This window comes from Anolis carolinensis, chromosome 5 (genome assembly GCF_035594765.1).
Source record: "Anolis carolinensis isolate JA03-04 chromosome 5, rAnoCar3.1.pri, whole genome shotgun sequence".
NCBI classification, from domain to species: domain Eukaryota; kingdom Metazoa; phylum Chordata; class Lepidosauria; order Squamata; family Dactyloidae; genus Anolis; species Anolis carolinensis.
In genome coordinates this window covers 169,111,246-169,135,617 of record NC_085845.1, presented here as the reverse complement: position 1 = coordinate 169,135,617, position 24,372 = coordinate 169,111,246, and the positions used below count along the sequence as shown (strand labels likewise).

General features: G+C 43.0%; 1 protein-coding gene across 2 annotated transcripts in view; it reads right to left on the bottom strand.

The window, feature by feature from the left end:
• Positions 1 to 24,372, bottom strand: part of tcf20 (transcription factor 20) — a 237,147-nt gene that overhangs the window by 212,248 nt on the left and 527 nt on the right. The gene's annotated exons all lie outside the window — the stretch shown is intronic.

Genomic DNA, 24,372 nt, shown 5'->3' with positions numbered 1-24,372 from the left:
AGAGAGGCTCGCCAACCCGGTCAAAAACCCCACTCAAGAGCCGCCAACCGGGGTCCTATTTCTCCTAGTGGTCACCTTGTGGTCAGCCAAGAAAGGACCCGTCATGATCCATGCCATGATAGACTCTGGAGCCACAAACAATTTCATTGATAGAGAGTATGCCGACTCTCTGGGACTACAATATCACGATTTCAAGAACGCCCGTGTGGTACAAGCCATAGATGGCCGCCCCCTCAAGACAGGTCCAGTAAGCCAATGGTCTGAACCCACCAGAATGTGGATAAGGGAGCACATGGAAGAGATTTCCTTCTTTGTTACCGAGGTTCCCCACTTCCCTGTGATTTTGGGAATCCCATGGCTGACACTCCACGACCCCAGCATCTCTTGGACCAACAGAGAACTGCAGTTTGCGTCCAAATATTGCCAAAACCATTGTCTTGTAGCCAAGGTATGCCACGCTACAGACGCTGAATCCATTATCACCTTGCCCAAGAAATACTCAGACTTTTGGGATGTTTTCAATGAGAAAGAAGCCGAGAGACTACCCCCGCATAGACCTTATGACTGTGCCATTGACTTAGTGGAGGGGGCCCCGATTCCGCGAGGACACCTCTACTCCTTGACTGAACCAGAGCAAGAAGCTCTCAGGGAGTTCATAGAGTCAAACCTCCGCAAGGGGTTCATCAGACCCTCTCAATCCCCAGCCGCTTCTCCAGTGATGTTTGTGAAAAAGAAGTCAGGGGACCTACGCTTGGTGGTAGACTATAGGGCATTGAACAATATCACTAAGCGGAACCGCTATCCCCTGCCTTTGATCTCGGACCTATTAGACCGGCTTCGAGGGGCCAAGGTTTACACCAAGCTGGATCTTCGAGGGGCTTATAATCTAGTTCGCATTAGGGAAGGAGACGAATGGAAGACCGCCTTCCAGACTAAATTCGGATTATTCGAGTCCCTGGTCATGAATTTCGGTTTATGTGGAGCTCCCGCAACGTTCCAGCATTTTGTCAATGATATCTTTCAGGATTATCTAGATCGGTTCTTGATCATCTACTTGGACGATTTTTTGGTGTTTTCTAGATCACAATCAGAACATGAGAACCACGTCAGAATGGTGTTACAACGATTGCGGGATCATGGACTTTATGCCAAGCTGGAAAAATGCGCTTTTGATCTACAAGAGGTAGATTTTCTGGGATACCGTGTCTCGCCACAAGGGCTCTCCATGGACCCGGCAAAGGTTTCAGCAGTATTGGAATGGCGGGCGCCAACCAACAAAAAAGAGGTGCAGCGATTCTTGGGGTTCGCGAACTATTACCGTAAGTTCATTCCAGACTTTGCCCGCTGGTCTGATCCAATCACCAGCTGCATCCGTGGGAAACAGCCTTTCCGCTGGACGGAGCAAGCAGAAAAAGGATTCCAGCAACTAAAGAAATTATTCACGTCCCAGCCAATCCTTCACACCCGGATTCTCAAACCCCTTTTGTTGTACAGGCTGACGCCTCCGATGTGGCAATTGGGGCTGTACTTTTGCAACCAGTGGGAGATCATCTTCACCCTTGTGCTTTTTACTCCCGTCAACTAACCGCCCCAGAGAGAAATTATACTATTTGGGAAAAAGAACTCTTGGCCATAAAGGCAGCCTTTGAAACTTGGAGACATTGGTTAGAAGGGGCCAAATTTCCCATTGAGGTCCATACTGATCATCGGAATCTAGAACATCTAAGAACTGCCCGCAAATTAAATCAGAGGCAACAACGCTGGGCTCTATTCTTTGAGCGTTTTGACTTCCAGATCCATTATGTAACCCCAGCTCAGACCAAGCAAGCAGATGCTCTATCAAGGAAACCAGAATATGCTGCAGGGCGCAAAGAGTCCTTTGAATCCCAATTGCTGCAGCCCGAGAACTTTGCCACACTCACAGTGGGAAATACCAAATCCACTCCAATTGAATCAACTCCCTCTACCCCAGGACCCCTTTGTGCTCAAGAAATCAGAGCCAGCCAACAGGCGGATGCCTGGGCTCAAGATCAACTTCGCCAAGGACTACATTTTCCCTTCTCGCTTAAGGATGGGCTACTTTGCTATAGAAACCACGTCTACATCCCTCCAGGACCGGGCAGAGAAAAGGCACTTCGTCTATGTCATGACTGCAAGCCAGCAGGGCATTTCGGACTATTTAAAACCATGCATTTGATCCTAAGAGATTTCTGGTGGCCCAAGATCCGTAAGGATGTGGAGAATTATGTCAATACCTGCCCGGTATGTCAGCGTTCCAAGACAAGAAGGGAGAAGCCCTCGGGGTTACTGCATCCCCTTCCTACTCCATCCCGTCCATGGGAGATAATTTCTGCGGATTTTATCACTGACCTACCACCTTCCCTTGGATTCACCACGATCCTAGTGGTGGTGGACCTTTTTACCAAGTTAGCCCATTTCATTCCCTGCGATGGCCTCCCCACGGCCAAAGAGACTGCAGATCTATTCCTTCAACATGTTTTCAGATTACATGGTTTGCCCAAGAGTTTGGTCACAGACCGTGGGTCTCAATTCACCTCTCGTTTCTGGAAAGCACTACAAAAACTATTGGGCATAGACTCTCGTTTATCTTCGGCTCACCATCCCCAAACGGATGGGCAAACTGAGCGCACCAATGCCACTTTGGAACAGTACCTTCGCTGTTATGTAAACTATCAGCAGGACAATTGGGCTTCCCTGCTACCGCTGTCGGAGTTTGCCTACAACAATGGTGTCCAGGCTTCAACTAAAGAAACCCCGTTCTTTGGGCTTCCATCCACGTTTCTTTCCCTCTGCCATTGAAACCTCAGAAGTCCCCGCAGCAGAGGACTGGCTGCAAGAACTCACAGCGGTGCAACAACTTTTGCTCCAACAACTGGATCAAGCCAAGGAGGACTATAAACGCCACGCTGACAGTCATCGCCAGCCGGGCCCCGAAATCAAGGTAGGAGATCGGGTTCTGCTGTCCACTCGCTTTTTGCCCTCCCACCGTCCCTGCCGGAAGCTAGATGCCCGTTTCATTGGTCCCTATCCAGTGGTGGCGCAACTAAACCCCGTGACTTTCAAACTCCAACTTCCGCGCTCTATGCGCATTCATCCAGTGTTTCATCGCTCCTTGCTCCTTCCGGCGGATGGTGTGCGCCCTGATGCAGACCGGCCGGCCCCCACTCCTGTTTTAGTGGATGGGGAGGAGGAATTCGAGGTTCAGGACATTTTGGATTCTCGCTTTCATCGCCGCCGCCTTCAGTATCTCATTGACTGGGTGGGTTTTGGCCCCGAAGAACGCTCTTGGGAAGACGCTTCCACAGTCCATGCCCCCGACTTAACCCGCCGCTTCCATCAGTCCTACCCCGCCAAGCCGCGGCCCCGCACCTCGGGGAGAGAGCCCATTTTTGAGAGGGGGCTTGAGGAGGGGGATAGTGTGATGTCTCATGGGCCATGTAGTCCCGTCCCTAACACTGTTGTGACAGATGAGGAGGAAAACTTAGGTTTTCCTCCGTTTCAGTCAGAATTGGAACTTTCTCAGCCAGAACTGGAACCCTTGCACCTGCAGGAGATTTGCCTTCCAGAAGTTTGCCAAACAAGCCCTGAGCCAAAATCTCCCCCTTTTTCTCGCCGTGATTATTGTCAACAACAGAGAGGAGCTCAACAGGCTAATCGCAGAAGCCTGAGAATCGCGGCCAAACAAATGGTTGATTAGCCTGCTTTCCATGAGAAACTTTAGGGAGTCATGCATCTGGACCCAGAGAATGGCTTTCGCTTCTGGTTCCCCAGAGAATCTGCTCTTGGCGGGAAACCGAGACCCTACTTAGGTGTTTTGCCCACGAAGGAGTCTTGCGGAGTCAATTCGTCAGCTACGGGAGTAGGTTGTGTGTGGACTACGCTACTCCCGCGGTCGAGTTCTTGTTCCTGTTTCCAGCCCTGCCTTGTTTCCCAGGACCTTGCCTTGCTCCACGAACCTTGCCTTGCTCCACGAACCTTGCCTTGTTTTTGGACCTCGCCACGAATTTACCACGGATCCTGTCCTTGCTCCACGTTCCTTGTTGCCTTGAATCAAGCTTTGTGTACCAAGAATCAAGTTATTTCCTTGCCTTGCCTAAGTTTCATGGACTAAAGGACCTTGTCATCTCCCCTCACTTTGCTTGGCAAAGTGAGTGTTTCGGTTACTGGATTACAACTTTGGACCTTACTATTTCATATTGGACATTGTTTTCCTGGACTATATTTGACCTTTCCTGAAAGGTCTTTTTCTGAACTATATTCTACATTTACTTTTATTGACTTTACATATTTCCTTAATAAAGATATTAGATAGATTCTGGCCTCTGTGTATGGTTATTGGTGCTCTGCAGCCTGGGTCGTGACAGCTATGCTGCCTGATGTTACTTCTTGTTAAGAGATATGTAGTATCCTGAACTGTATTCTTTTGGAACTAAGATGTTTTTACCTGTATGACCATCATCATACAAGATTGTGAGTAAACATATTTTTACTATTTTACTTTTGATGTCTCTGATGCTTATTTTATGCACATGACTTTTTTTAAAAGGAAAGGGAGGCTGGCTATTTTGCTTTTTTGCTCACCTCTGCTCACATAAACCTCCTCGACTTCTGTATTTTGGTTACTCTGCACCAATATCTAATCATATTGGTATCATAATCCTAACAGGTTATGATCATATTTGCTAATATATATGTGTGTATATATATACAGTGTTCCCTCACTACTTCGCGGTTCGCTTTCCGCGGATTTGCTGTTTCGCGGTTTTTCAATAAACTCTAAAAGACTATTATAAATCATTAAAAAATTACAATTTACAGCCTAAGGGAGAGAGGAAGGAGAAGCCAAAGGGAGAGAAAAGGAGCCCAAGTGGCAACAGGAGGAGAAGGAGGCTATTTATCAACAATGGCTTCAAACTACAGGAAAGGAGATTCCACCTGAACATCAGGAAGAACTTCCTCACTGTGAGAGCTGTTCGACAGTGGAACTCTCTCCCCCGGGCTGTGGTGGAGGCTCCTTCTTTGGAGGCTTTTAAGCAGAGGCTGGATGGCCATCTGTCGGGGGTGCTTTGAATGCGATTTCCTGCTTCTTAGCCAGGGGGTTGGACTAGATGGCCCATAAGGTCTCTTCCAACTCTACTATTCTATGATTCTATGATTCTATGATTATCAATATACAATTAGTTGATAAAGACTTAAAATGGTGTATCACTACTAAAATAATGTATACATATTAAAATAAATAATACTTTGTGGATTTTCACTTATTGCGGGTGGTCCTGGAACCTAACCCCAGTGATAAGTGAGGGAACACTATATATTGACAACAACAGTTTCTCATGGAAAGATAGGAAGGCGTTAAGAAGCAGGAGACAGGAATTTAGGTCTGACTAGGCAAAAGGAATCAGAGTCCTTGGGCCTGAATAAGCAGTAATGAAATGAGAAGAAGAGAAACTTATGCTTATGCCTCTGCTTTGTCTATTCACCATAGGGGAAGAGAGATTGCAGTAGATGAAACAATATAGGTCAATCCATCTTGCAATTGATCTCTCTGTTTGCAGTTCTCTATATATTCAAACTATTGCTGCCAAATATGGATCTGTCATTTTGGAACTAAAAACCTAGATATGGACATTGGGTGTTTGTTTCTTAAATCCCAACATGAAATACCTGTTCGGGTTTCCAGCAAAGCCATATTAGCAAGTCTCAGGTCTCCCAGAATGTTCTGAAACCAGGCTGTTTTGTGCAGAATGCATTTTTCACAATATTTTCTGTGACCCATCTTCCCCCATATAAATTGTGTGTACATGATATGAGGCTAGAACAAGGGTTCTGGGAGACCACTGATGGCTCTGGGGAATTTGGCAGCAAGCCACCACATTACAAATGTTCTTGCTTTTTCTCTTCCAGTTTCTGTGTACCTTCTCTTATTGTTCTTCTAACGCCCATTGCTTTATGTTTCTCCTGCTTTCTCCCACTCAGGGCCGGCCCCACCATAGAGGCCACGTGACGCCGCCGCCTCGGGCGCAGGTCCCGGGAGGCGCCGTCAGGCAGGGCGGGAGGCGGGGCACCGCTCTGACGGTGCCCCGCCGCCCGACCACCGCGCCCTGGCCTTGTGGCTCCCTCTTTCGCCGCCCGGGAAGGGGAGGAGGGATCCCATCCTCCCCTCCCCGGGCGGCGATGCCTCTCTCTTTCGCCGCCCGGGGAGGGGAGGAGGGATCCCCTCCTCCCGTCCCCGGGCGGCGAAGCCTCCCTCTTTCGCCGCCCGGGGAGGGGAGGAGGGATCCCCTCCTCCCGTCCCCGGGCGGCGAAGCCTCCCTCTTTCGCCGCCCGGGGAGGGGAGGAGGGATCCCCTCCTCCCGTCCCCGGACGGCGAAGCCTCCTTCTTTCGCCGCCCGGGAAGGGGAGGAGGGATCCCCTCCTCCCCTCCCCAGGCGGCGAAGCCTCCCTCTTTCCAACCCTGGCCGCGTCTCCCACGCTGCGTGGGAGGCAGGGCCAGGGCGAATAGCATGGGAGGCGGGGCCAACCCTGGCCCCGCCTCCCACCCAGCGTGCCCTGGCCCCGCCTCCCACGCAGCGTGGGAGGCGGGGCCAGGGCACGCTGGGTGGGAGGCGGGGCCAGGGCGCAGGAGGCGGGGCCGGCGAGGGGGCGCTTTTCAGCACCCCCGCTTAATATTTAAATTTATCTCCGACCGGCCCTGCTCCCACTCACTGTTTGTCTTTCCTCAGCTCCATTCCCAGTTTTTGTATCTGTCTGTATCCTCTCCGTTTGTCTTTCTGCCTCCTCCTTTTTTTCTCCAGCTTTTGTCTTCCCTTACTATTCATTAGTTACAGTTATTCATATTATAATTATATTAAAATTTTAAAATTCTAAATTTCTGCAAACCCAAATTTAGCCCGTGTTCCTGCTACAATTGCCCCTGGGCTAGATAGATATTCTCCTAGGAACATATTCACAGAATCATAAAATCATAGAGTTTGAAGAGAGCACATGGCCCATCTAGTTCAACCCACTGCCATACAAGAAAAGCACAATCAAAATATCCCTGACAGATGACCATCCAGCCTCTGTTTAGAAGTTTCCAAGGAAGGAGCCTCCACCACATTCCGAGGCAGAGAGTTCCACTGTTGAACAACTCATACGGTCAGAAAGTTCTTCCTGATGTTTCAGAGGACTCTCCTTTTCTGTAATTTGAACCCATTGCTCCGAGTCCTAGTTTTAAGGGCAGCAGAAAACAAACCTGCTCCCTATTCCTTGTGACATCCTTTCATACATGGCTATTATGTCTCCTCTCAACCTTCGCTTCTGCAGACTAAACATACCCAGTTCTTTAAGACATTTCTCATAGGGCCTGGTCTCCAGACCTTTGATTATTTTAATTGCCCTCCTCTGGACACTTTCCAGCTTGTCGATTTTTCTTTTGAACTGTGGAGCCCAGAACTGGACACAGTATTCTAGATGAGGTCTAACCAAAGCGGGATACAAAGGTACCATGACTTCCTTCCATCTAGACACTATGTTCTATTACTCATGAGTTGTAGTCTCCCTGTTTAGAGGTTAAATATTCATGCTGTTTAACTGCACACTGAGTTACATCATATTCTATGCTATTATAGTGATGGGGATGAAACAATTATATTGATTCTGGGTTTACCAGACATACCCAATTGAACTTAATGATACAAATGAAATGTCAAATTGTGAATTATGATGGTGAAGAGTATCACCATCTCTTGTGGGACATCTATGGGTCTAGCACCAAAGTCTTTCAAACGGCTGCTAATGCAACCAAAGAGTGGCAGTTGGAGCAGTAGAGTCTGCACTTGTTGTTCCCAAGAATATCTATCTCTTATCACTAGTGTTAGGTCCATTCATGGAGGTGGGAAGTCAGTAGAGAGAATGCAAGGGTAAGGAAGCAGCACCCTTTTCTTTTGCTGGATCTCATAATTAGATTATAATGTTGAGTGTTTTCCACAATCTTTTAAAGAGCTGCTTCAAAGAATAAACAAGAAGTGTAGGAAGGAGTAGCAAAGAATTCGACTCGCATCCAAGAAAGGCTTCACACAATCTTCTTGCGGGCTAAATAGTACAGTTCCCCTAAGCACTTGGAACTGTAGAACAGTAACATTTCTAATGTCTTGACCTGTGTTTTATTTAATAAATACATGTTTACAAAATTAATCCTGTACTTATTAACTGTGGACTATTTTCAGATACGTGGAATTAGGAACTCTTTAAACTTAGCAATGTTTTGTTGTTGTTGTTGTGCTTTGAAGTCAATTAGGAGGAGGTATGTACTAGAATTCTGAAATAAAAGTGTAAAATAACACTTCAATGGAAGTTAGTGAGGTTTTCACAACTATGCACTACAAAACTATATACATAGTTAAATTAGAATGTAATTCCTGGATAACTTTAAGCAAATTGCCTTTCTCTGAGACTCTGAAAGCATCACTTTCTTAAGATCACAGAGTTGGCATCCCTGCCTAAGCAGATATTCAAAACTTGGTCTCCAGAATCCTAGTCCAGCACTCAAACTACTAAACTATGCTGGCTGTTTGAAAACATATGGAGGAAAAACAGTTTCACAATTAATTCCTGCCTTCCCCATGTTTCTCAAGAAAATATGGACTAGTGATAGTAAATGATAAACTGTATGTACATTAATACAAAGAGATACTCACCCTGTAAAACTTTTTCAATTCAAAATCTGAATTACACACAAACACACATACACACAAAGGGATGCTGTTCCCTGATAAATCTATACCATTGTGTTTTCCCAGCAAATACAGTCATTCTGCTGCTGTTGTTACGCCTTTTTCCTAGTATTTTTAAATCCTCCACAACTGGAAATCTGGATATTACTTCCATGCAGTTGTGGCATAAGATAACAGTCACTATTTTTTATGTAACTTAAAGTGCAAAGCAATATGATAACATTCAAAATGCTCTAAACCTCTATATCCAGGCGGATGCCTGGAGTCCTATTTGGCTTGAATAATTGCCTAGATGTCATGCAACGGACAGAGGCCAATTCAGTAGTATATTATTTGCAATTTTTGTTATCCCATCTCTCATAGGGGTGGGGAAAACAGAGTGCCTAAGTATAACCATTTCCAGACAGAGTAGTGGTACCCAAATTGTTATACTCTTCCATTAATGGCTAAAATGTGTTCAAAATGGCTGACAAGAAAAGAAAAGATGTAAAAGAAACCATCATGTCAAAAACAGCGATTTATTGTAATATGAAATTACAGAGTGCACTGGGTGCACCAGCCAAAGTATTTGTGAAATATTCTGTCTGCCTTCAGCTGTTTTTCTTCAGCAATATGCCTCTTTTTTCTTAAAATCACTTTTCAGTCTCTTTCGTTTAGTTTAATGCATGAAAAGCTGCACTAATTCATTTATCCTGCCTATCCATTTAATGTCTTTCCTACTCTGGAGCTTTTTCAACAGAGACTGGATGATCATCTGTCGAAAGTGCTTTGTGTATTTCTGCATGGCAGGGAGCTGGATTGGGTGTCCTTGTGGTCACTTCCAACTCTATGATTCTAAGCCACATAAAGCATGTGCAGAAATAATGTGATTAATACATGCCACCAATATATTGGTGCAAAAGTGGCAATCCAGCAGAGCCATCTATTCTGTTTAGTCTTTATTGCTACACATTAAGGGCCCTTCCACACAGCCATATAACCCAGAATATTACGGCAGATAATCCACAATATCTGCTTTGAACTGGATTATTTGAGTCCACACTGTTATATAATCCACTTCAATGTGGATTTTATACAGCTGTGTGGAAGGGCCCCCCAAGAGCTTTCCAGTGAATGAATGTTTGATATTTACAATCAAGGTTTCTGGGACCTTTTCTGGGACTCGTCCTAAAATAGGTCATTGGCTTTCCTTCATGCAACACCATGCAACAGAGAGTTTGCAGATCGAGAATAATTGCTTTCTAAACAAAGCCGGGGAAAGTGGAAGGAAAAAGGAAGAGAGGCTGACCAAAGGCAAGGTGGAGGGACAGTATCCTTGAAGTGACTGGCATGAACTTGAAGGAACTGGGAGAGGCGACAGCCGATAGGGAGCTCTGGCGTGGACTGGTCCATGAGGTCACAAAGAGTCTGAATCGACTGTGCAACTGAGCAGCAGCAAACAAAGCCATGGCTATTTTCAATTACCCTCAGCCATCCTGTTCCATCTCACATATCTGTTCCTCATTCTCACCGAGTATTCAAATCACAAGAACATGAGAAAAATTATATTAGATCACACCAAGAGTCTCTGGAATTGGCAAGAATTTGACATACAGTAGAGTCTCGCTTATCCAACCTTCACTCATCCAACGTTCTGTATTATCTACAGGGCCGGCCCAACACGGAGGCCACCTGAGGCGGTCGCTTCGGGTGCAGGTCCCCGGGGGCACCGTCAATCTCCCCCCCCCCCCCCCCAGCGGGGACCATGGGCTCGCTCGCCGGCGAACAGGAAGGCAACCACATTTGTGGCTAACAATTATATACCTCTGATCAAGCTCTCTTTCATGCTACAGTTATAGCACTTTGATATGTTTTAACTATCTGCATCCAATGAAATCTGGGATTTGCAGTTTCGTGATTTATCAAAATGCTCTAGCACCTCATGAAGCTACAGATCCCAGAATTACTTTGAATACAGTCATGACAGTTACCCTGGCATCAAAGTGCTATGATTGTGCAGTGCCAAAAAAACCCTAGTAAATTATACTGTTGCTTCAACTATTTAGGATATGTACTAAAATAGTGGAGATCCACAAAACTGCAAACTTGTAGTATCTATTAAGTGACTCCTGAGGTAGAGGATCTGAGGGATCATAGGACATTGACTAATTTCCTACTCCGAGTTCTGGTATTGTCCATTGTTTGAGAAAAATGGAGAGTAGTAGGGAAGAGGGAAGAAGAGGCATGATGGGCCTCTTGAAGAGTCTGCTATAGCTGCTCTCAAACAATGTGTCGCAGCAGAGGCAGAGAAAAAGTAATGAACGCACAGGCAGAAATCTGAGTGATTTATCCCTGTACCATGATTACAGGTCAAGAGGACAAGAGGAAGTGAGACAAATCTGCCTCCAGGAAGGGAAATTCACTCCTGAAATATCATGGGGAAAAGGGGTCTCAGCTGAAGCTTTATGTTTCTGAGAGACAGAAAGTGTGACAACGTCTTCTGAACAGGAGCATAGACAGCAAAACAAACACCACAGGGGTGTTAGCCCTTTCCTATGCTATCCAAACCTTATACTGTGTTCCCTCATTACTTCGCAGTTCGCTTTTTGCGGATTCACTGTTTCGCGGTTTTTCAATAAACTCTAAAATAATATTATAAATCCTAAAAAATTACAATTTACAGCCTAAGGAAGGGAGAAGGAGAAGCCGAAGGGAGAGAAAAGGAGCCCAAGCGGCAACGAGAGGAGGCGATTTATCAACACACGATTGGTTGATAAAGACTTAAAATAGTGTATAACTACTAAAAAAAATGTATAAACATATAGCGTCCCTACTTTGCGGATTTTCACTTATTGCGGGTGGTCCTGGAACCTAACCCCCACGATAAGTGAGGGAACACTGTATATATATTTGGCTGGAGTTACACTGAAAAATATACTTGTTCTGAGTTACGAACAAATTTAACTTAAGAACAAACCTAAGAACCAATCTTGTTCGTAACTTGGGAACTGCCTGTACTGTGAGATGACTGTGGTTTTTTTCTTAGTGTTTATCTTACTCCACAAAAATTAGGGAAATTTTATAAAGATATTCAAAACAAATGTTGGAAATGTGATAATCTAGAAGGCACTTTCTACCATATGTGGTAGACATGTGAAAAAGTAAAGAAATACTATAAAAATATGCGAAATAACCCAGAAAATATTAAGCATTAACCTACAAATGAAACCGGAATGCTTTCTTTTGGGAATACTGGACACAGAATTAGAACCGAATAAAGAAATTCTTCTAAACTTCTTCACCACGGCGGCAAGAATAGTATACACCAGAAAATGGCAGCAAAAAAGAGTCCCCGAATACTGAAGAATGGCTCATGTTGGACTGGATGAGGGCTAACAGGCTGAAACTTAATCCTGACAAGACAGAGGTCCTCTTGGTCAGTCGCTCGACCGATCGGGGTATAGGGTGGCAACGTGTGCTTGACGGAGTCACACTCCCCCTGAAGGCGCAGATCCGCAGTCTGGGGGTCCTCCTAGACTCAGTGCTGACGCTTGATGCTCAGGTGTCGGCGGTGGCTGGGAGGGCCTTTGCACAATTAAAGTTTGTGCGCCAGCTGCGACCGTATCTCGAGAAGTCTGACTTGACCAGGGTGGTCCATGCCTTAGTTACCTCTAGAATGGATTACTGTAATGCACTCTACGTGGGGCTGCCTTTGAAGATGGCACGGAAACTACAACTAGTTCAAAGATCAGCAGCCAGATTGTTAACTAGAGCCAGTTACAGGGAGAGGTCAACTCCTCTGTTTAAACAGCTCCACTGGCTGCCATTAAGTTTCCGGTCCTAACTCAAGGTGCAGATGCTTACCTATAAAGCCCTAAACGGTTTGGGATCGGCCTATCTTCATGACCGCATCTTTCCCTACGAACCTGTGTGATCTCTAAGATCTTCCAGGGAGGCCCTTCTCTCGTTTCCTCCCCCATCGCAAATGCGGTGGCTCCCCGGCTCTGGAATTCCCTCCCCAGAGCCGGGGAGCTCACTGTCTTCCAGAATCCTCACTGTCTTCCAGAAGCAATTAAAAACATGGCTGTTCTGTTGTGCTTTTGAGTAGACAAGTCCATTATAACCTGGCCCATATCCACATTGAAAATTGCCCTGTCACTTTATAGTTTGATTTTGCGTTCAGTTTTATCTTCCCTACTTGTTGTGCCTATTTGATGTATGCTCTATTCTGTAATAGACACTCCCTTCATCAGTTTGACTGTTGCCCAGACGGTGGTCCGATATTGGACCTTTTAACGCCTTGGATTATTGTTTAATATTTTAATTATGCCTATTTTAAACTATGACTTGTTTAATTTGTTTTTAAATGTGTCGCTTGATGTCTTAATTGTTCATTTTATGATATTATATGACTGTATTGGGCATGTCCCCATGTGAGTCGTTTACCCTAAGTTTACCCACCCTTGTTTTTCCATCCCCTATAACCTCCTTTTTTTCTCTCTCTTTTCTTTTCTTATCTCTTCTTTATTCTTCTCTATATCCCTCTCCTGTTTCCCCACACATATTCTTTCCCTCAATGCCATGCATTTTTATTTTATTATAACCACTATGCAAACTATCAATAAAAATATTTTTTAAAAAGAAAAGAAAATCGCTAACATTTGTACTTATTAGACCAGATGGCATATACAAGAGATGAGCGGGGAAGCTCCAGAAAGCATGATTTGAGCAAAGGAAGAAGATGATAGTAATGCAACCTATAGGAAGTGGCAAATGGCTGGGGGGAGGGGAGGATGTTCTAGTTCCTGAAAGAGATTACGGGCTCTTCCACACAGCCATATAACCCAGAAAATCAAGTCAGATAATCCACAATATCTGCTTTGAACTGGATTATCTGAATCCACACAGACATATAATCCAGTTCAATGTGGATTTTATACACCTGTGTGGAAGGGCCCTAAATTCTTTTCTTTTAGTATAGCATGTTTCACTTTTTCTATTTCCAAGTTAATAGCAAAATTTGTTCAGAGTGTAATAACAATGATTACTGAAGATACAAGCTCTATGCATTTTGCACAAAAATGACACTATGCCTTACAAGGAATAGTCCACCACTTTCCCCTTCTATACATGCCTTCATGAAAAGCTAAACCCTTTTCAAAACACCATCCAATGATGTGGAATTGTACAAGACTACAGTGACTCATTATTCCGTGCATTTCCTCAACATACAAATGACAAATTTGGCTAAATGGACAGTAACTAAAGGAAGCCAGCTGAATGTTAGTGAGAAATGGTTTACTGTGTAAAGGGATCATTCCCCAAATTATATCCACTCTTTTGGCCAATGCCCAGTTTTCTAAATAATGCAGCCTAACAATCCTAGGTCTCTATGATAGTCAACTGGACATACGCCAAGGAAGTGAATTTTTGAGAGTGCTCAGAAATAGGGGCTAACATGAATAGAAGTGTGTGCCACACAGTGTCCCAATGCATAAAAGACTACAAAGCCCCTTGGAAAGAAAAAAAAATAGTTGATCATTCTTTCTGTGCTGGCAGAAGGAAGGGTGATAAGCTTTGATAGTGACCTAATTCAGCAGAAGAAAGTGACTGATGAAGGATGCCGGAAGATATTTTTCTTTGCCTCACACTTCTTAACATTGCTGAGTGTCTTGTGAAGGTCTTACAGACAAACTATCACCAATATATCAGAAAACAGTGGTTTAGATTGAAAGGTTTGGGTTAATGTATCTGAAACACTTATTGAGGTCTAGAAGCTACCAGGAAGAAAGATGAATAAGCTGGCTATGTCTTATATTTGTCATGGTTTGTAATTTGCATCAAACATTTTATATACGAAGTGGTTTGCAGTGAAGTGAGACAATATACCTCCAGCACACAGCCAGCGTGAAAGAGGATGCAAATGACTGACTGTGATGCATGGAGCATATACATTTATGTTTTCCTCACTTGTCTACTCATTTATGCCAGTCTGCTTGCCACAGCATTTTCCAACATTATATTTTGCTCTCGGATTATACAAAATGGAGCACACAGATATAATGATCACATTAGTCATTGAAGGGTGTAGCACATCATTTCCATTCCCATGTTCACTCCTATATTTCTAATGTGCTCCTTTTTAATATGGCATACAGATCTACCTCCCTCCAGCTTAGTCTGAATAAATGAGAAAGAGGTTTCAATAAACTCAGACACAGTCAACATTCTTTTGTCAGAATCTCCCAAGGAGACTTCCAGACATACCTTTCTGGGGAGTTAGGATACTTCTCTGTGGGACCAGAGAGAGTTAAATTCAAATCCCCCTCAGTCAGAAAACTAACAAATTAACCTTGAGCCAACTGCTTAATCTACCTGACAGAGGGGATAGGATAAAATTGAGAAAAATGTATGCCATCTTGGAAAAAGATGATAATGGCGATGATGAGATGATGGACACATATTTCAGAGCCACTTCACTTGTTTCAGAAAAACAGACCCACACATTTATGTTATAAATTTCCTTCATGTATTTTCTGGATCATTTTATAATTTTTGCAGGGTTACTATGGGGATAGACAGTAGCTCTGCATTCCTTGGAGGAAGTGTGAAATACAACACAATCTCAAAGTATATGATTAAGTAATTCTGTAAGTCTGTTTAGTGCTTGAATTTCATGAAGAAAGAAGGCAGTACATAAACAGAATAAAAAACATAAATAAATGAGACAGTACTTTAGAACAGTATTTGTGAACATTTGAGAAGCACAGGGTGGCTAGGATAACACTCTTTTAAAACATTTGCTAAGTCTGGACACAGTTCTCTCAGTCTCTGATAAGAAGTCACAAGAGGTTTTATTTTTGGACATTTATCAACTGATGAAGAGAGATTAAAACACCTTCAGAATCCATTCTAGACTTTTGATATTATAATTCCTCACATAACCAAGGAAAAACTACCCTTTTAAGAAGTCTCTGAGGTTAAGGTAGATTAAAGACAAATCTTTTGCTGTCTTTTAATAATGAAGATTTTAGCACTTAGTATGCAATGAAACAAAATTTCAAAACTCAACCAAAACTTTGTTAGTCACCTATGCACACTGAACTTAATGTCTAAAAATTAAGCCTCTTTATATTCTACATCAAGACTTAACTGAATAAAAGTGGATGTGGCTTTTTGTGAAGGGGTGTTGTTGTGTTGTATTACCTTTCCTGTTATTATAACATCAAATATGAATAATTCATATCCTTCAACTGGTCCGATGTGACAGTGACAGTCCCAATTAATCCTCTTTCAACCCATCTACTGTAGTTGGGGCCCTTCCAGACAGGCCCTATATCCTAGTATCTAATCCCAGGTTTTCTGCTTTGTATTGGTTTATATGAGTCTGCACTGCCAGATAATATGGGATAAACAGAAAACCTGGGATATAGGGCATGTCTGGAAGGGCCCTTGGATGCTTTTAAATGTCCCAGTTTCTCTCTGCTCCTCCCACTTTCTCCCTTTGTCCTTGGCTTATTTATATGGCTGCAAACTGAGTTCAAAGTGCAAAAGTAGTTGGCACTCAGTTAACTCAGCAGGGAAGGAAGGAGGGATATTAATCGTTTCCTTCTTTGTAGAGTCCAGGTGAATACAAACTACTCCAGTCTCCAAGCTTGTATTGTATATTCTTCTTCAGTAATAGTCATCTTGATGTTGCTTGGATGCATATGTCCCAGATTTAATTTGTGAAATGTTGGAGAACACTCGGGATTTGCCTAGTTACCTTTACTAGCTCATTAGGTAAAATCCCCACCAGAGCCACATTACTGTAATTTTAACTTAACCAACATCTATACACAGTCTGCCCTCCACATTTGCTGGGGTTAAGGATGCAGGGCCCCTTTGAATGTTGAAAACCCACAAGTGAAAAAAACCTGAGAGAACACAGTTCTAGGAATCTCCAGATCTTCCTGCATGACTTAATGGTTAACTTCAGAGAACTTAGAGATTCCTACAGAGGTGTTATTTCTAGAAATCACTAGGTCCTCCATTGGAAAGTGATCACAGGGTTGAACTGGAGAACCTAGAGAGAACATTTTAATCAAATCTATGAATAATAAAGTCAAACGGCAAATTCAGTCACCAGTCACCTACCTCATACAGATAATTATTTTTACTAGAAGGCTCCATTAGGATTCAGATACTATAATGCTACCAACAGAACAGGAGGGCACAACTGCAGAGAGGACATGAGACATTTCCCCTCTAGACGGCTGCATCAGCTCCTTTTGGTGTAGGGGAAGTGATATTGACTTTTTTGGTTACTATGCATTTTGACTGATTTGGGGGCAGTTTTTTCCATTGGGGGGAGAGGTTGGAGACTTGGAAGGTGAGAAGAAAAACTGCCACACTTCTGGATTTCACCTGCCACACTGAAGGTTTCAAGTGAAAAGTTATCCACAAATCAGCCTATAAAGGTTTAAAATGTGCAGCCATGAAGGGGGGTTTAGGAGGACTTCAGCAGCCCCACTAAGAGGTCCCAAGAGCCACATGTGACCTGCACTTTGCCCACATCTGCAATGGAGGAAAACATAATCCCAATGGACATAATTTTCTTTGTTTTCTTTGAAGTTCAAGCATGAAATAAATAATTAAAAGAAAAGCATTTGGATCAAAACATTTATGAAGTCCAAAATGGTATGTGAAAAAAACAAGCAAGACCCTAGCACCTTCATTTTCGAAAGAACACTTACTAATTGATATTTAAATACAGATTTCCCCTTTACAGGTATATATTCACTCTAGAGTATTAAATATTCTGAAGATTGCAGTTACAGGTGACTGTATCTAATGAAAACACATCCACAAGTAAAACTTGAGGGACTAGAACCATTACATTCCAGAAGCTTCCCTATGTTTGATGAGGATGTCCTTATCAATTGTTGTCTGGTTCGGAGATACCAAATGAAACACCTCTGACATTTACAAATAACAACTGAAAATATTTATCTGAAAATTCTTTAAAAACCAAATAAGTTGGTTTCATGCAATGTTCTATGGTTATAGAACTATTTCATGCCATTCTAGATCCCAATTCCAGATTAGATTGATTTCAAGATATAGTTTAAGAAATCTTTTTGTTACCAAGGTTTTTCATATCATGTGAGCTAAATTCACTGTAGAATTATTGCTGCTCTCTTAAGATTTAAAAAAACAAAAAGCAAAAGATATTTAAGCCATCTAAAATTTGATAAATGCTCTTTAATTAAATGAAATAAGTAAATCAGAGTCTGTTGCCATGGTGAATGAATGTAACGTCACAGGCTCCAGCATCCAGCTTTCAGGCTGAATTTTCAAAAAAAAAAAACAAGGGAAGAAAGCACAGTGGTGGATATGAAATGTAAACACTTATTTTAAAGCAAGTGAATTTGATGATTAGCCCAAACTGTGGCACAGAAAGATAATTATGCCATTTGAAGCGAAATGATTCAAAGATGAATAGCAAAGCTCTCTCAAATACTTTTAAAATAATCTTTTCAAGTTCATATATTATTAACTAGCCTTCTCTGCTAAACTTTTATAAAACCACAGCTGGCATCCTTTTCAGTAGTTATAAGATCATAAACTGGACTCATGATCTCATAAAATTTGGGAGTCTCATGCATGGATCAAGATCAACCCAATTTTTCTATTCTACCATTTCAGTCAGACAATACATTAACTAAAGGGTTCTCAGTATGTTACAAACTGGGATGCTGGGAAATAAAGTCTGAAGTCCTCTCCTGGTTGAGGGCACATTAAGAAAAGTAGTAACAGCAGGACCTTCAGGAATCTCTCCAGCTACATGCTCTCATTGCTGGCTGCCAGGGCTGTCTTAACAGCTTTATAGGCCCCCAGGGAAAGCACTGCACTGAGCCCTGCCTATACAACCAGTCACGGAATAAAAAAGTAAATTATCAATAAAATAAACTTATATTTATTGGTACCCCCAACAAAACCAATGCTCATTTACTCTTTCTCCTCTGCAGCTCGTTTTCTCTTCTGTGATCCACTCAAAACATGACATTTCATTTCTGCTCAAAGGGTTATTTACGAATTTCACTAACACATAATAACTCTATAGTTTATTTTGCCTCACTTCACTTTCTTACACTTCTTCTAACCCTTCACCACACAAATAGAATTCTTGGAACAGAAACAGGGGGAGCTCTGCATTCAATAATGGAAATGCACTGTCAACAATTAGTGTTCCCTAGCTACTTCGCGATTCACTTTTCACTCCCTTGCCATTTCGAGGGTTTTTAATAAACACTAAAATAATAGTATAAATCATAAAATAATATTATAAATCCCTTATAAATCCCTCTTTCTACTTCCTTCCTAAGGAGAAGTCTAAGGAAGGGAGAGAAAAAGAGGCTGAAGCAGCTTTGTTTTCGCCTTACAAGGCAGCGGCAGCGGTGGGAGCGTGCATGCGCGTGCTTGAAAGGCGAGGAGGGGACAAAGACGCTACTTGCAAACAACACAAATATAGTGTCCCTACTTCATGGATTTTCACTTTTTGCGGGTGGTCCTGGAACGTAACCCCCGCGATAAGTGAGGTAACATTGTACTGCCCCAGCCGTTAACTGCCTCCTGCAACTCTATTACTATATTCTGCTCCTATAACATTGCAAGCAATAAAAATGGTAAAATGTCTCTTGTGAATGCAAACATACCAACTCTCCACAAGTTGTAATTTTTCTCCTTCTACCAAGTTAGCAGGAGATTTGAATGTTGTAGTGGGTGACTGGAAAATTAGTCTTAAATTCTGGTCTGTGAATAGATTAGCATGTGGCCCTTATGCTCGTGGGGCCCCTATGCAACTCCCAGCATGCCCATGTGTAAAGATAACACTGCTCCTTGCAACCAGGAGAACACATAGAGGTTATTTCCAGTCACCTGGTCTGTAGCACCTGGAAATACTTTAGTTGGACTGCTCCTTGGCTAAAAATGTAGGTTTGACATCATCAGACACAACTACAGTGGCAGAGCTCTGTAGTCATAGATAAGTCTCCTGAACCTGGATCTTTGCCTATGTTTATAGCAGCAACTGGATGGATTAGCAGAGCTATTATGCTTTTCTTTGTGAGCAGTCGTTTTTGATATTTTTGAACTTTACTCTGTTTCTCTGGGTTGATGTTGAGGATGTTGCTTATAATTAAACTATCATTACTTTAAGTAATACAAATTTAAATATTTCACTAATTAAATTATTGTTTCATATCACTGTATTACTTTGTCACTCTTGGAATCTAATCATGAAATTGTTATGACTGGTAGCACCTACAATCCATTGTGTTTTTTCATGCCAGGGTTCGTGAAAAATTATTCTGAAACATCAATCCCACCCCCCCACCCCCAAACACCCAAGCTTTCTTGATCAGTCCTGAACATTCACACAAATGTTCAGTATGTCAGCCTAAATGTAGCTATGCAGCTTGGACAAATTCAATTCATAAATGTGCAATTCTAGAGGGGAAAAAATTGGAATTCAGGGTTTTTGATGGATTGGATTCAAAATCTGAGTGAAACCTATTAGTTAACACTAAATCTGGTATCCTGTTGGTTTGATTAGTCTTAGCTAATATAAATTTCAATTGATGAACGGTCAGTCAATATATAGGTAAATGTAAGGAGTCAGAAATGCATGTTAAAGTTCAGTAACTATATGTGAAATAAGAACACAACATGCAATCTTTTCTAAACTTTGTTTTGCTTCTAGTGAACTCTTTAATATAGTAAGTGTAGTGAAGATTATTTTTAAATAAGAAGGTATTATTTTATATTCCACAGATTAGATATGATATGACATTGCAATGTATAGGTGGACAACTGCAGCCTTTCTCACATTGTTGGCACTGTCACTTCTATAATCCCTCACCACTGGCTATGATGGCTAGGGCTGCTGGGAATTGCGGTCCAACCATATCTGGACTATAAGGGAATCTAATGCCATATACTCAACTCATATGACTCATCTGGAGTCATAGATAAATCATATTTATTCTATCAACTTCATTTTGTATATTTTTTTTCACAATATCCTTTATTTATTATTTATTAATTTATTTACAGCATTTATATTCCACCCTTCTCACCCCGAAGGGAACTCGGGGCGGATCACATTACACATATAGGCAAACATTCAATGCCTTTAACATAGAACAAAGACAAGACAAACATAGGCTCCACCACAGACATCAGAAGAGCGGCAAGACCAAGAACCAAGAACAAGCCAGAAGAGTAAAAACAAAGATCCACCCAGTGGAAAAGTGTTCTTACCATACATCAAGAGAAGCATTGACTGCATAGAGAAACTGATGAAGAAACACAGCCTACAAACTATCTACAGACCCACTAAGAAAATCCAACAAATACTACGTTCAGCAAAGGACAAGAAGGATCTTCTCACCTCTGCAGGAGTCTACTGTACACCATGCAGGTGTGGACAAGTCTACATAGGGACCACCAAATGCAGCATTGCCCAAACTCAAATCAATGAACATGAAAGGCACTGCAGACTAACTCAGCCAGAGAAGTCAGCCATAGCAGAGCAGTTGATGAACCAAACTGGACACAGCATATTGAGAACACAGAAATGCTGGACCCTGCTAACAACCACCATGTCAGACTACACAGAGAAGCCACTGAAATCCACAAGCATGTGGACAATTTCAACAGAAAGGAAGAAACCATGGAAATGAATAAAATCTGGCTGCCAGTATTAAAAAAAACTCTAAAATCAGGACAGTAAATAAAGAACAACACTCAAAAACAGGGGAATATCAGAGAAGAAACAATCAGGGCCAGCTAATCACCTCCCAACAAAGGATTCACCCAGGCAGGAAGCAGCCAAGCTTTGAAGCTGCAAGGCTATTCAATACTAATCTAAGTAATCTAGGTAATCGTATGGCATTGAATGTTTGCCACGTATATGTACATTATGATCCGCCCTGAGTCCCCTTTGGGGTGAGAAGGGCGGAATGTAAATACTTAAATAAATAAATTGCAACATTCATACTTGCCTCAAACAGACAAAGAGGTCTTTCTCCCACCCTGGACAATCCACAGATATATAAACTCCACTTGCCTAATTTCCAACAAACATGGCCATCCTGCCCGGAAAACTCACAGCAACCCAGAGAGATGGGAAGGTGAGAGGTGCTGTGCCAGGGAGCAAGGCCAGGAAGGTAGCAGAGAAGGGAGAGAGAGGATGTGGAGTGAGTGGCACAGCACAAGAAACAAGGGAGGGATGCACTGTGAGTGCTGAGATGATGAGATAAAAGATTAGAAGGTGAACTGAGCCAAGGAGGGTAAAAGGTGATGCCTAAGGAGGCAAGGAGCAAGAGCAAGGGGCATTTTAAGGGATGGTGGTGAGCTCAGGAAAGAGGAGGTGGGATTAAGAAAGAATAACATTTCCATAATTAGAATAATTTCAAATTTCAGGTAGTGGAATCTGGAACCCATAGTAGTACAGTAGAGTCTCACTTATCCAACATAAACGGGCCAGCAGAACGTTGGATAAGCGAATATGTTGGATAATAAGGAGAGATTGAGGAAAAGCCTATTAAACATCAAAATAGGTTATGATTTTACAAACTAAGCATCAAAACATCATGTTATACAACAAATTTGACAGAAAAACTAGTTCAATACCCAGTAATGCTATGTAGTAATTACTGTATTTACGAATTTAGCACCAAAATATCACGATGTATTGAAAACATTGACTACAAAAATGCGTTGGATAATCCAGAACGTTGGATAAGCGAGTGTTGGATAAGTGAGACTCTACTGTATTTATTTATTTACCCTACTTATACCCTGCCTTTCTCTATCCCAAAGGAGACTCAAGGCGGCTTACATATGGCAATAACTCAATGCCTTAAAACGAAGACTGTAACCAGGTGAGGTTCGGGGTTCAATTCCCCCCCCCCAAAAAAATGTTTCAGGTTTTTAAAAAATCTGGTTTACTCATGAATTTTAACTGATTAACCAAATCCCCATGAGTGTCCACTGAAGTTTATCAATGGAGCCTGATTGTGTTATAGAACTACTCTTCATGATTCGCTTAAAAAAAAAAAAAGTTTTAACCCCCCCCCCCCCCCGCAAATGTTCTGGCTATGGTCCTGTTTAAAACACATACAAAACATTAAGCCTAAAAATGAAATAAATTAAAATTAATAAAATTCAAGGCCTGGCTGATTCCTGCCTGGGGGAGTCCTTTGTTGGGAGGTGTTAGCTGGATTCCCCCAGGCAGGAATAAGCCAGGCCTTATTTATTTATTTATTTATTTACAGCATTTATATTCCGCCCTTCTCACCCCGAAGGGGACTCAGGGCGGATCACATTACACATATAGGCAAACATTCAATGCCTTTAACATAGAACAAAGACAAGACAAACATAGGCTCCGAGCGGCCTCGAACTCATGACCTCCTGGTCAGTGATTCATTGCAGCTGGTTGCAACTGGCTACTCTCCAGCCTGCGCCACAGCCCAGGCCTTGAAGCTGCAAGGCTTTTCAGTGCTTATCAAGGTGATTAATTGCAGCAGTCACGCTTGCCTCCAACAGACAAAAGTTCTTTCTCCCACCCTGGACATTCCACAGACAGATAAACCTCCCTTGACTGGTTTCCAACAGACCTCACGACCTCTGAGGATGCCTGCCATAGATGTGGGCGAAACGTCAGGAGAGAATGCTTCTGGGAACATGGCCATACAGCCCGGAAAACTCACAGCATCCCAGTAATATACTGTATATTCTTTCGCCCAGATCTTGGCCTAGCTTTCAGCAGCGAGCCCAGTGCTGTTGTGCTGTTGGCCACCTTCTCTGCCTCTTTCCCTCCCTCCCTCCCTCCCTCCCTCTCCAGCGTCTCATCGCTGCTGCTCAGGCGCCGTGTTTACACAGGTCTTTGCTCCAAGGCGAAGGGAGAACAAGCGTGGCTCCCGGGGGTGAAATGCTTGATCGGCGGCTCCTCCCTCGCACTTCAGAGGGGAGGAAAGACGGAAAGAAGGTGGCTCAAGAATGTGAAACGGGAGCTGCCTCGATCCTTGCCCCGCAGGCGCCTCCCTCCCACTTCCACGAGACAACAGCCTGGGCGGCCAATCCCTTCCCGAAAGCGAGGAGGGCTCAGGTCACACGGGACGGGCGCCTTTGGCCTTGAAAACCCCTTATCGCCGAAATCACGCCCCAAACAATCCCGGGAATTGTTTGGTGGTGGTGGTGGTTTCCAAATGGCCCCTTCCTTCCACACAGCCACATAACCCAGACTATCAAGGCAGAATAACCCAGGGCCCTTCCACACAGCCCTCTATCCCAGAATATCAAGGCAGAAAACCCTACAGTATCTGCTTTGAACTGGGATATAGGGCAGTGTGGACTCAGATATTCCAGCTCAAAGCAGATACTGTGGGGGCCCTTCCACACAGCCCTATATCCCAGAAAATCAAGGCAGAAAATCCTACAATATCTGCTTTGAACTGGGTTATCTGAGTCTATACTCAGATAATGTGGGATTTTTTAGCCTTCAAGGATATAGGTCTGTGTGGATGGGCCCCCACAGTATCTGCTTTGAACTGAGTCCACACTGCGTCCATATATCTGAGTTCAAAGCAGATAATGTGGGATTGTA